Source organism: Psittacula echo (genome assembly GCF_963264785.1).
Source record: "Psittacula echo genome assembly, chromosome: 13".
NCBI lineage: Eukaryota > Metazoa > Chordata > Aves > Psittaciformes > Psittacidae > Psittacula > Psittacula echo.
In genome coordinates this window covers 7302125-7315071 of record NC_137749.1, presented here as the reverse complement: position 1 = coordinate 7315071, position 12947 = coordinate 7302125, and the positions used below count along the sequence as shown (strand labels likewise).

Below are 12947 nucleotides of genomic sequence, written 5' to 3'. Positions count from 1 at the left end.
GAAGAATGGTTCTGAAAGATGTTAAGTGATACAAGCTTAAAATACATCAATTATGTACTTCCCCTAATCTTTCCTTTCTTGAAAAAATAAATAGCACTAAGATCCCTTCTTTCCCCAGAAAGATCAAGTCCCTCTGAGAAGTCACCACAATTTCTGCTCTAAATACTCAAACACTTTACTAATTTCACTAGCTTTACACGCTGAGTGAAAAATACCTCTTCAAGCTGTTTCCTAGTTGCTCTCCCTGTTAGTCTGCATTCACAACCCGCACTAATGCAACTACTGGTGTCTAAATTGATGACGGTAAATTGGCGTAACCCCCATGCACGGACACTCTCAAATTAGGCAGTTCCAATACATTTGATCTATATCAGCCACTCTTAAACCAATTTGAGTGCTCCTGCTAACAGAGCACTGTTAAAAACGCACCAGTTTAAATATGTGTACTCAGAAAACGAGTGCTTAAATTGCTGCAATTTCTTTGGATTAAGGAGACCTGGGAGAGCCCCGGATTCCTCCCCATACCGCATGAGGAAGGAGCCATTCAAGCCACTGTAATCAACTTTGCAGACTTGGATTCTCACTTGCTGGTGCATATCCAAAACCTTTCTGTATCATCCCCCCTGTCTAGGCAACACCACACAATTCCAGGCGCCTGTATCTCCACCCCTTCCTCCTCTCTGGTGCTGCCTTCCTGCCATTAGTACCCAAGAGGTTGGCTCATGGAGCTGCTCCTTATGAGGGCTCAGTGTGGCTGCCCACCACCAGGCACCATCTGCCAGCTTTTCCTGTTGTCAACTGCTTTTGTTTTGGATTCTCCCTGTGATCTCTGTCCTTTGGAAGAAGGACCCACCTAGGCACAAGATGAGGTAGCACACAGACAGGAAACACCGAGGGCAAATGACAAAGCTTTGTTCAAAGGCCACACTGCCTCCCTACTGCATCATGAACCAGCTACCAATTTGCAAAACATCTGCTCAAATCATAAGCTTTTTCTTTTGTTCAGGGATAAAGAGGAAGAGGTTAAGTCATCCTGTTTGTATACAGAGACAGAAGTTAAAAACCATGCTACTACCACCCAATTGGCAGGATATCTTGGCAGCAGGACGGCATATAAAATTTTTACATGAAGCTCTTTCCAAATTAATTCCTTCCAGGCTTCTGTTTTCAGGGTAATAGTGGAAGTTTCATTCTTGAATTGCAAACCCCTCGGCTTAGCTGTGAGATTACCAGGCCAGTAAGCATCTTATTAACACAGTCACACAGCAAAGTAACGCAAGAGTGGCTTTGTGTCTCAAGAACTGAGTGCACCTTGCACATACAGTGCTCAGGGGTGATGAGGAAAAATAGCATCCTAGGCAGCAGGACACAGCGTGGCAAGCTGGAGTGCCTGGGCAAGCCCATCACTGCACGGAGAAAGGAGAGAACAGCACCTCTGTGGTGTGAGTGCAGCTTAACTGCAGACACTAATACAGTTGTTGGAAGGGAAAAAACCACCAAACCTTATTATTGGAGTTGAAGTAAAGTGTTTTTAAAAGAAAATTTCTAAACCATGAGATGTATAACTTGGCTCTGCAGTGATCACAGTGGGGAAAATAACTGCGAGCACTTGTTATATGCCTGAAGAATATGAATTCTGGAGAGTAGGAGGAATTAAGAGTAGCAGAAGAAGGCTGAACTATTATAATGGGAAAAGAATAGCTATATAGAAGAGAAACCTTTTCTCAAATAATTTCTTTCTACAGTTAAAGGTAAGTACCAGGGAACATCACTGCAGGAGAGTGAAAGCCTGTATCGATTGAGATGAACTGCACCAACTTGGAGGCCTTTGCTATGACGAACATCAGCATGACCTCCATGCAGGAACTCCGGAAAAGCGGCACACAGCTAATTGGGTTTCCTTTCCAGCCACTCAATTTACGGCTGCTTCCTGACCTCAACTTTTGGAGGCTTGTTGTTTAATGAGCTCAAATTCATGCTTTTTCATAAACAGAACCTGTCCAGGTATGTGCCTGGGTCTCTTCTAGGTTCTGACCACTGCGATGCAGCAGCAGTTGCTTGTTGCTCCCCAGCCAACCCAGTTTATGGAAGAACACGATGAGGATGCTGCCTCCAGCACTCCTTCACTGGAACACACCATGTAAAAAGCACAATAGCACTGACACTGACAGGGAAGGATTAGACAGAGCACCACGGAGCAGCAGTGGTCTGTGTGCTGCCATGTGCGAAACAACTTGACCAGAGCTTCATGCGTTTCTCCCATTCTCAGGAGACAGAGGTCAAAAAGGGAGGATCCTGGAACCCACCCTGCTGTTTCAAAGGCATGACGTCAAAAACACAGGTTTTTTGCTGCAATAAGTTCCTTGAATTCTCCTCTGCAAAACCAGAGCTACAGCTATCCCAGGTCTTGCTGTTCTGTGGGAGAGATTCCCGGGATGCATCTTCCTTCAATCATCTCCTGTATATTGCTGCAACCAACTTGGGCACCTACTTAATCTTTGACCTTACAGCTCCTGTCAAGCAGACTGTGACCCCCTCTAGACTCCTATTATCCATTATCAAATCTTCATTTTTATTAAGCTCAGCAGAGACTCCTTTCCTTCTCCACTAGGAAGCATGAATTCTCTTGTGTCATTTATTCACAGATGATTTATACCAAGAGCCTGTCAACTACAGGAGGTACTTGCTTGTGCTTACTACACCTGCAAGTAGCTCTGTCCTTTCCGGGTCATTACTAATAAAGCACTTATCCCTCATACAAGCACAAATGCCTCCCTGTGCTCTTGCAAGTATTTATCTGAGCACTTCAGAGTCCTCAGTGGATTTATCCTCACAGTGCTCCAGCAAGCTGGGCACTGGCATGATTTCTGTTACACAGATAAAGAGCAAGGCTATAAGACTGAATTCAGCTCTTTGTTGCTTCGAGGAGACTTAAGCTGAATCAGGACACTGCAACTACCAGCTATTCTTCCTCCTACTCCCCACACCCGCTTTCCCATGGGATAGCAGGAAACAACTCATGGATCACGCCAAACTCTCTGCTTTATCAGCCAGCCCTACCCTAGCAGAGTACTGTTGACCCACTCTGCAGGAGAGAAGGCTTCATCCTGTGACCACTTCTTGCTGTTGCAGTGATTATGAAAGAGAAAATGGAAAACCCCATGGCCCAGCCTGCATGACCCAAATCATCACCCTCCCATCCTACTCCCGGTTCACAGATGACTCATGAGATGAAGCCTCCCTCTGCTTAGCACCACTCACTATGCAGTCAGATTGCACCAACAACAGTAACACAAATATATTTGTCTTGCAACTAGAGTGCCAAGACAAGCAAGGAGCAAAGCTGGGGGCCAACTGTAACACCACCGAGTTTGGCAGCCAGCCCTCTTTCCAGCTCCTTATACATTTTTGTCCCAACTTTCCACCTCGTTCTCCCTCTTTGCAGTATTTCTGGGCAGATCATAACACCCACTGAGGAGTGACAAATGGCTGCGTGGCTAAGTGCTTGCCCTCGACAAATTAAGGCATCTCCACGCTCTCTCCTCTCCCACTCTTTCCAGCGTCACTTTATCACAGGCAAGGCTGAGAAACCTGTTGCTGCTGTTCCTCTTTCAAACCCCACAGCCAACTGGCAAACCAGAATTTAACCTCGCAGCTGCTGAACGCAGTCGGATTAATACACACTGGCCAAATAAAATACTGCTTTGAAAATGCAATTTGTGCTTGGCACACCGGGAGAATTCAGAGCAATCTGCAATACAGACCAGCTCATAACCCTATGGAGAAAGTGCTTTGGTGCCTCCAGTGTACATCTGAGAGTTTTAATGCATTTTGGAAAGAGGCAGGAGAGTAGAAAGCCTTTGCACTAACCACAGCTGATGTAAGAAAACTGGAAAACGTTAATTGCTTCTAATTTGGTGTAAAATTCTATGCATGTGCACCCTTACTTCCCAAAAATCTGAAGTCACAGCAAGATGGTGGAAAAAGTGGGGCCATTCTGGCAAGTTATGATGACTCTTTTAGCTTAAAAATGCTCCTTATTGATCCTAAATATACCTTCAGTTTATTTCTGGTAGGGTACGGGAAAAGAAAGGCATAATGAAAGGCTTTTACCTGTTATTATCTTGCCTGACTCTCAAGCAGCTTCACACTGCTGCACCACGTGGCAGATGTATTCATCTGCACAGGTATTTACGGTCAATCTCTTGCAGACAAAATGCATATTTCCCCGCCACAGTAAAAGTCAGTTCAAAGCAGGCTGCTCTCATTGAAGTCCACGGGAGATATTTTTCCCTCCATCAATTTTAACAGGGGTTGGGATGGGCCTGTTGAGATAGTTTGCTTCAGGAAAATCCTCTCTTGTTGATTAGGGCTCAGCAGGAAAAAACCCCACAACAAATGGTTTATTTTTATTGATTACGCCCATTCCCCAAATAATTTGAAATTAATCCCCCAATTTCATTTCAAGCCGCTTTGCTGCTGCGCTTGGCTGCTGAAGAAGAAAAGATTCCGGGGAAAGCAACACAGGTGAATTACATTTGCTCAATGTTTTCAGCATTAAATAACCTGCACATAACTCAGGCTCACTCAAAAGGGACACTGCAACGATCCGACATAAAATATGGCTCTGCTGAGCCAGAAAAGATAAAACAGGGGTACCTTCATATTTAAAGGAGAAACAGTGAAGGATTTCATATTTTAATGAGATACAGATGCAGACCACTGAATGAATCACTCTGCCCATAATTAAAGAGTCTTCTGATGTCTGAAGACTCTTCCTGTCATGGAAACACTTGGATGCTATTTCATCTCCATCCCGAGCCTGATTTCAGACTGAAAGAGGGGGATCCAAATGTTGATGTCACCCCAGACACCACTTACATTCTCCATTTCCCTTTTGAAGAACTTGGTATTAATTTCTGCCTATTCAGGTTTGCATGTTTTTATAGGTCTTTGGGCACCCTTAATGCCAGACAGGAGATATGAAAAATCAACAATGGACTCAGGAATTTCCAGCACCATACTTCAGCATTTCATGCACAACAGCAGGGTTTAAATTAGGGTCTCACCAACATTCAAACCACAATACAATAAAATTAGAAAATTTAACTTTTGAGTACACAGAGAACACAAGAATATTTTAGAGTTCTGCTGATGCTTTAACTGGAACAGTCTATGGATCCAAGTGACAAAGTTACAGGGAGGAGTTGGACCTTTATTGTTATTATCCATCTGGGGCCAAAGAAGAAAAAGAAAGCAAAAGCCACTTCCAGGCACACAGCCCTTCCATGAGATGCCCCAAAGCTCATGTCTTACCTGGTTATTTGCATGTTCAAAATAGCTCTTTTTTTCCAGTTACGTTGGAATTTCGTATTTTCATTTATTTCCCACTACAATCCCTGGGCATGAATAAATCTCTCAGCTTCACTGCTACAAGGTAAAAGGATGGTTTAAAATAAATAAATAAATCTCATCTTGGGTAGAAAAATCATCTGGTTCATTCCAGCTGCAGCCTCCTCAGGGAAGCTGGTACCCATGCTTAACCAGCCTTCTTGTGGCAAGTTTCCCTAATATCTCTTTTGACAGCCAGTATCCTCCTTGAATGGTGACATTCCGAACGAAACATATTGCACCCACCACCAGAACTGAATTCAGTGAACAGAATGCCTTGCATATTTTATAGTAAACCATATTTCTATGTCCCGATGACTTATTTTTTTCCCTTATAACAAGATGGCATTGCAGATCCAGGGAGATTTAGTGATCTGCTGTAATCCCAAAACCCTCCATGCACGCTGCCTGTTAGGATTTCTGGCAGAACAAGTACCTGACCAGTTCTGGTCTTTTATATTCGTTCATTCCTTCTCTGCTGAGCATGGATAAGCTGTAACTACTCTTTTCCAGACCATTTCTATCATTTCAGATCCCCCTGAATCCGAGTCCTGTGCTTGTACCTGTCTCAGCTTAGCATGCTCTGCAAAGTGACTGAGCGTGCTCTGCGATGTCACCCAAGTATTAACGGAAGCAGTGACTACAGCGGAGCTGCAGGCCTCCAGCTCTTCCAGACACTGCTGCCTTCTATGTGCTTAGAAACAATTTGATCATCTTTATGGTACTTTGCTGAAAGAAATTCTCTCAGCTCCTTCCTTCCTCCCTTTTTGAAAGGGAGCCCATTAAGTTTTCTTTTCTCCACTTTTCTCAAGCCTCATTTGTCCTCCACAGATTTTCAAAGATTATCACTAATGGCACTGAAATCGCTTCAGCCAGTCTTCTAACTACCCAAAGCTGAATTCCTCCAGGTTCTGCTAACTTAAGCATTCAAACTTATTCCTCCCCTATTCCCTGATAGCGTGCTGGCTGCAGGGCTGCAGCTGACCCTCTCACGAAGAACAGAAAGGATAAAAAAGCCATTCAACACTTCTGCTTTCTCACTTCCAGCTTTTGAGAGCTTTTCCTTTCCACTGAGCAGTGGACTAACTCATTCCCTGGCCAGGCTCTTGCTACAAATACATTTATAGAAACCCCTCTGGCTGCCCTTTATGTCTTTTGCCAACTGTAGCTCATTTGGACTTTGGCCCTCTCATTTCTCTTTGCATGTTCATGCTAAAATTGTTCTCAATAGTTCGACCTACTGTCCAATTTTTTTATGTTGCTTTTGAGTTTCAGGTCATTAAAAAGCCCATGATTTAGCTAAAGTAATCTCTTACTACGTTTCCCATCTGTCCTCTCCATTAAGGGAGTTCATACTTGCGCCATTAAATTTGCTTCTCTAAGACACTTTCAACTCTCAAACTTCTTTTTCACTCTGAGCAGCTTGCCAAGCCCATAGCTCTGAGCTGACTGAAATCCACTTCCTTGAAACCCATCATCTTCCCCGTGCTGCTGCTCTTGCATTTTTCTTAATAATTAGCAGTCTGGCAATCCAGAAATGCTTTTATTTCAGAAAAGCTGTTCTGCCCAGGAAGAATTATTCCCCAAATTTCCCAACCAAGGACTGATTTTGAGTTACAGATTAGCTTCCACATGTTCTGCTTCGGGTTCTGGAAATGAATAATGGTGTACTTCAAGCACTTTGAATTAATTCCCCTGCCAAAGTCCCACAGCCAAACTTGTCCTGCTACAAAGCATCACCCCAAAACAGAGGAAAGTGCAAAGAATGAAGTGGGTGATAAATAAATCTCAGACTTTTCTGGAAGGACAGACACATCATCCAAAGCATCTGAATTTCTAGATCAGCATCCTTAGAAAAGGCTGCAGAATCCGCCTCGCCGCTGGCACAAGATATAATGAAGGAATTAGGTACAGGTTGTAAAATTCTGTGCTGTCCTAGATAATTTATACCTTTCCAAATGATGCCTCTCCATTTCTTAAACATGGGAGATCACCCTGGAGGAGGCAGCCCTGACCCCAGTCCTCTCAACATCCTCTCTGTACAAGGGATACTTATATCCTACTGTTGTGCTTAGCTGCACAGTAGCGGTCAATAGGAAAGACTGACTTATACAGAGGAGCTAAGAAAGAACAAATATTTTTATAGCAGCCCCTAATACTTCGAGTAGGGAAGGAAGATGACAGCCTGTACAAGGGAGCCATTGAAAACGGCACTGCTCCTAACATGTGCTTAGAAAGATATCTGTTATCTGGGGTTTGCCAGCTGGCTCCTGTATGCACAAGATCACACTGCCTTTAACTCTGTTTGCTCCACCATTCCCAGAAAGGCAGTCTTTGCCCTCCAGGAAAATCCCCTCTGGCTGTGTGCTGTGATTAACTGGTCCCAACCAGCCCCATGGGTGCCTCACTGCTTTTCCTGGCACTCAGGGAGCTGGGAGCTGTCCTGAGGAGGCCTGTTCAAGAAACGCATTTCAGGTCCTCCAAATCCCCATCACCACTATCACACATTATCTCTGCAACAGCAAAAACCCCATGTTTTAGGTAAAATCCCCAAACAATCCTAGGGAACAGGCTGTGCCCTGCACTCAGAAGGAAAGGAAATCCTCTCCCCAAGGTCCCTGTTAATCCTACCTGCAGGAATCCACCTTGCTTCCCAGCATCAAAGCTGTCGATTTAGCAAAGATCTGTGATCTTAGCAACTAGGCACTGAGCAGCATGGCTGGGAAGACCAGCACCCATCTCTAGCTCTACTGCCAGTCCTTCAGCAAAGGCAATTCTCCTGTCCTCACTCCTGAAGCCCACTTATTACCCAGTCCAGAAGAAGAAATCTTGCTTTGCCCTTGCAGAGAAGCTGGACACGTCAGCCACAGGATTAATATGGTATAAATCTGGTGCAAACAATGAGTTATCCACAACCCGATCTGTATTAAGGATCTGTATTACCAGCTGAATTTCTGGTAATACGGATCCTTAATACACACATTCCCTATTGGGATGTACAGCTCCTTTTGCAAATGTTTCAAGCCCCATCTTAAAACAATTTAGGTCCTTGCTCCCATACTCTTTGGCCAAAACTCACTCCCAAGAACATCTGGACACAGTATTGCCCTCTCACAGAAATTAAGATTATAATGTTCCCTACAGAAGCAGTCTTTCTCCTTCTAATTTCCTTTTATCTAACTACTTGTACCATCATCAAACATTCTAAGCTGTCTGTATTAATATTTGGATTGCTGGTTTATTTTTTCTTTCTAGTTTGCTTCCATTTATGGTGCTGCTTCTCCATTTAATACTAAATTGACAGTGACAGATCATCACCCTTTCTCCAAATCCACTAAATGGTTTAATAATACAATTTTTAGCAGAGACTCGCACGCACACACACACACACACCCCCCACCAAGGCAAAATAAAGATGACAGCACATTTGAACAAGGCAGCAATAAAACAGTGATAGTAATAAGGAATAAAAATGCTATATCAGGTTGCCATGGGAACCAGCATTCAAGGACTCCAGGTAACGTTGTAAAACATGCCACTGAGCATAAAGCAGCTAAGCAGGTTAAGAGGTTATTTATTAGGCTGCAACATGTTGTGCAGTGCCCTCTGGTGAGAGCGCAAGAGACACACAAAGGGGTTCGACACCCGGGTGGAAGATGTGTGGATTTGTGCCATCATCGCCCCAGAGCCCTCAGCTTGGCAGTGGCATGGACAGAAAGGAACCACATGTGCCATGGGCAGTGCACAGAAGGTTTGGCTGCAGGCAGAGCTATGGAGAGGTGACACCAGGACACGTGTCTGTGCCAGCATTCATTGCCCTCCTGCAGGAGCCAAGAGCCCCACAGAGCACAAAGGAGGCTACCAAGGGCTCTGGGAAACATTTCAGACCCAAGGACCTGCTGACCCCTGTGAAGTGCTGCTTTTCCTACTGAGGGTAATGGGACTAGCTAAGATGAAAGCTGCAGTAGGGATGATTAGGGCCAGTAAGTGATCCTTGGTTGTGGTATGTTTTCTTTAGGACTGAAAAGTGTAATTGTTCCACATCCAGAGATTTCATTAAAATTAGCAGCAGTTCCCCATGTGGCTGCAAGACCAGGCTCAGATTCCCTGGAGCCCTGGGGCACCGCATGCTACAGATCCGTCAGAGGAACACAGAGAAACCACTCAACAAAGCAAAGGAGCCCATGTGCAAAAACCCAAAAGAGCAATTCAGTAACTCAGTTCAACTCAAGGTAAAACCACCCTAAAGTGTCCTTTTGTACATAAGGCAAAAATACATAGATATCAATGGAATGCAAGATATTCTTAAGCATCTTGACGAGACAGAACCTTTCCCACAACCACACTGCCCCCGTCCCATACAAAACAGAGGATGCTCAAAGCACTTAGAGTGCAACATGCTCCACTGCAACCTCTTGGTTGCTCTTGTGGACCTCTGTGGCTGATGGCCATTTCTGTAACTGCAACCAGCAGACATCCATGCCTCTTTTCCAGGTACACTTAGCATTCATTTGGGGGAGCAGAGTAGGTTGCTTACAAGCACCACAGCACAGGGTTTGCTTTTTTCCCACAGGCCCTTCTGTGGAGAAATCAATAGAAAATCTAGTTAAATGATTTTGAATAAACACTGCTAACATTTTGTATGGATTGGCTTCTCCAAAAGTAGAATCTAATCTAACATCATCCTATCCCATCATCCTTCCTGTTGTACCTAAAACTGTGGAAATCATAACACACAGAGAGCATGACTTTTTAAGCCTGCCAAAACCTTGTGTAACACAAGGCATTGCTGGATTAACTTTTTCTACCAGCAAAGCCAGACTATTTAACCTAATATTCAGCAGTGCTTGCAGTGCATCTTTCCTGTCAGGACAAGGGTCAGCACACATCCAGTCTGCCAGCACCACGACAGCCACTCCCAGTGCCCACAGCAGCTCTTGGACGAGCAGAACACTTGAATTTGTCTTTCAACTGCAGAAATACTGCTGGTGGGGAGACATGGGGCTGCAACATGAACCCTGGCTCTCCCTGTTTTCCCCTGCACTGTTAAAGCTGTCAATTCAATTCTCCCCCCACTAAGTGGCACCAATGCACCGCAAACCACAACGAAAACATCTGTACAGACAGCTTATAAATACCTATTCCCTGGTCTGCTGCGCCTGGCCCACAGCTGGGGGATCAACCCACGGGGTTACCAGCCCAGCTCGCCCCGCAGGGCGGCCACAGGCGCAGCGCTTCGGGGCTGGCTCTACCCCATCAGTGTTTTCATTACATTGGCTTGAAGGAAAGGCAGCTTCCAGGGCCACAAGGAAACAGAAAAAGGCAAACAGGCAATCTTGCGCTAACTGTACACCCCAAAACCTGCTCTCGCTCAGAAAGGCATGCAGGGACACCACACACATCAAAATTCCAGCAGTGCAGAGCCAAATCCAACCCAGACTCCCTGCAGTTGAACTGCGTGTAACCTGCACCACAAACCAAACCCTGAACGACAAAGCACTGCCGTTGTTCTTTCAGACAGCCCTTGGGAGGCCGTTTTGCTGAGCAGAGCTGTAAGGGCAGCCCTCAGCTCCTGTTTGAAGCACCCATGGCCTCACCAGCTTTGCCGGCCACACACTTGCCAGCCACAGAGCAGATACATGGGGCAGGGACAATTCCACTGTAAATCAAACCTACTGTAAGAAACCAAATCTGAGAAAAGGTTATAAACGCTATGCAAATCACAAACCCCATTTATGTTAACCATCATGCAAGATTAGAAGCCAACACAGAAAAATGTCTATGAAATACCTTCTTGGCAGTGTGCTGAGAGAAGTGATAATTGACCAAAAACATATCAAAGAACAAATTACTAAGCAAAAATGTACTTCACTCATATCAATACAAATGGGAACAACTGAGCAGTTTAGGACATCCATTTCCCTTGTCATGGCCTGCTATTTGGATGGGTGATGTCAATGGGCACTTCTAACTTGGGAAAGCCAGACCGTGTACTGAGCAAAGGTCAAAGGACATCTTGTTCAAACTGGCACCTCTGGATTAACACACAAAATGTCTTTAAGACAACTTATTAGTGATTGCATATTATAGATATTTCAGCTGAAGTGCAACATCAAGAGGTGTGACAATCACACAGAGGCAGACAAGACAGTGCAAGCCTACATCTCAGAAGGGATTAAAAGATGAGCACTGAGTTCTAGAGGAGAAATACCAGCTCCACACATGAACAGGGCACTGCCCTTGCGGCAGCTCTTTTCATTATTGATCTGTGGTAACCTCTGGCATTTATATAACCATGGTTTGCCCAGCAGCTAGTGAAGGCACGGCTGACACCAGAATGCTGTGCTGAAGAGCAGAACCTGGCAGCGAAGGAAGATGTGTTTCAGTGGCTTCACCAGCATGCGGCTCACATCTGCTTCAGCAGGATGCTGCTAGAAGAGAGCAGCCCAGCAGCACATTCCCATGCAGACCAGCCTGGCCAGATACCCAGATCCCAGTGCTGCAGGCTGACAGACATTGCCTGCCACAGGCTACACAAACTGCCTGTGGCTGATGGTCACCATACTTCAGACCAGACATACCAATCTGCCCTCCTAAATTAGCAACATGCAATGGCCACAGAGGAATAACTTCCCTTCATCTACAACAGAGCTAAAGAGCCACAACCACCAGCTTCTTATTCCAGCAGATCTGAGCAGTTATCCCCAAGGAGACAAAGAAAGAGTCCATAGGTGCCTCCTTAATATGTTTTTATAACTAGTAGTACTGCCATTAAACCTCCAGTGCACTGAATCCAAAACAGGGAACAGAAGAATCCCATTCTACACTGAGCAATGAACATCATGTCACTGGCTATGGATGTTGACTTGCTGCTTTATGCTCCCTGCACCTTCCCCCATGCAATATCCAACAGCCGATGATGCTGTTGTTTGTAGTAGACTGAAGTAATTAAGCTTAACCTTAGTCCTGTGGGAGCCCCAGAGAAGGTTAGTGATCCACAGGCATGACACGCTGTTATTTATAGCTGATTAAGTTCTATTTTATCTACATTAAAATGTTGCAGGAGATGGGAGAGATCCCAAAACACATCTGTGTCTTATTAGAAAAACCAGCTGCATGTGGTAGCTTAAAGTTTGCCTTTCTTGAGTAGTTATAAGGGAAAAAAGCAAGAAAAAAACAAACCAGAATAATTCAAATTCTTCACTGTAGGAAATAAATCGGTGTGGTTTAGTCGTGAAGTTCAAGATGCAAGCCTGACATCCCATGCAACTGAACTGGTTCTGGCATCAAACTCAACACCAAAATTAGCTCGGCCACTTTTAAACTGTTCTGACCACTGTAAATGCATTTAAATTTTTACTTTAAGATCATTCATGTCTTAAGAGACATGAGAAAGGTACCCAGCCGCGCTTTGTACAGAGTCATAACTTCTGAGCCTCTGCGCATTTAGGAACAGCACTGTGGTTTCACTAGTAGGACCATCTTTGTATATATGCTCTATTTTCACACACATACACAAAGGAAGATGAGCAAACTGAGGGTTGCAGTTCTGTCAC

General features: G+C 44.7%; 1 protein-coding gene across 1 annotated transcript in view; it reads right to left on the bottom strand.

The window, feature by feature from the left end:
- FBRSL1 (fibrosin like 1) overlaps nucleotides 1–12947 on the bottom strand; it is a gene marked incomplete at its 5' end in the record, with an annotated part of 531620 nt that overhangs the window by 319800 nt on the left and 198873 nt on the right. The gene's annotated exons all lie outside the window — the stretch shown is intronic.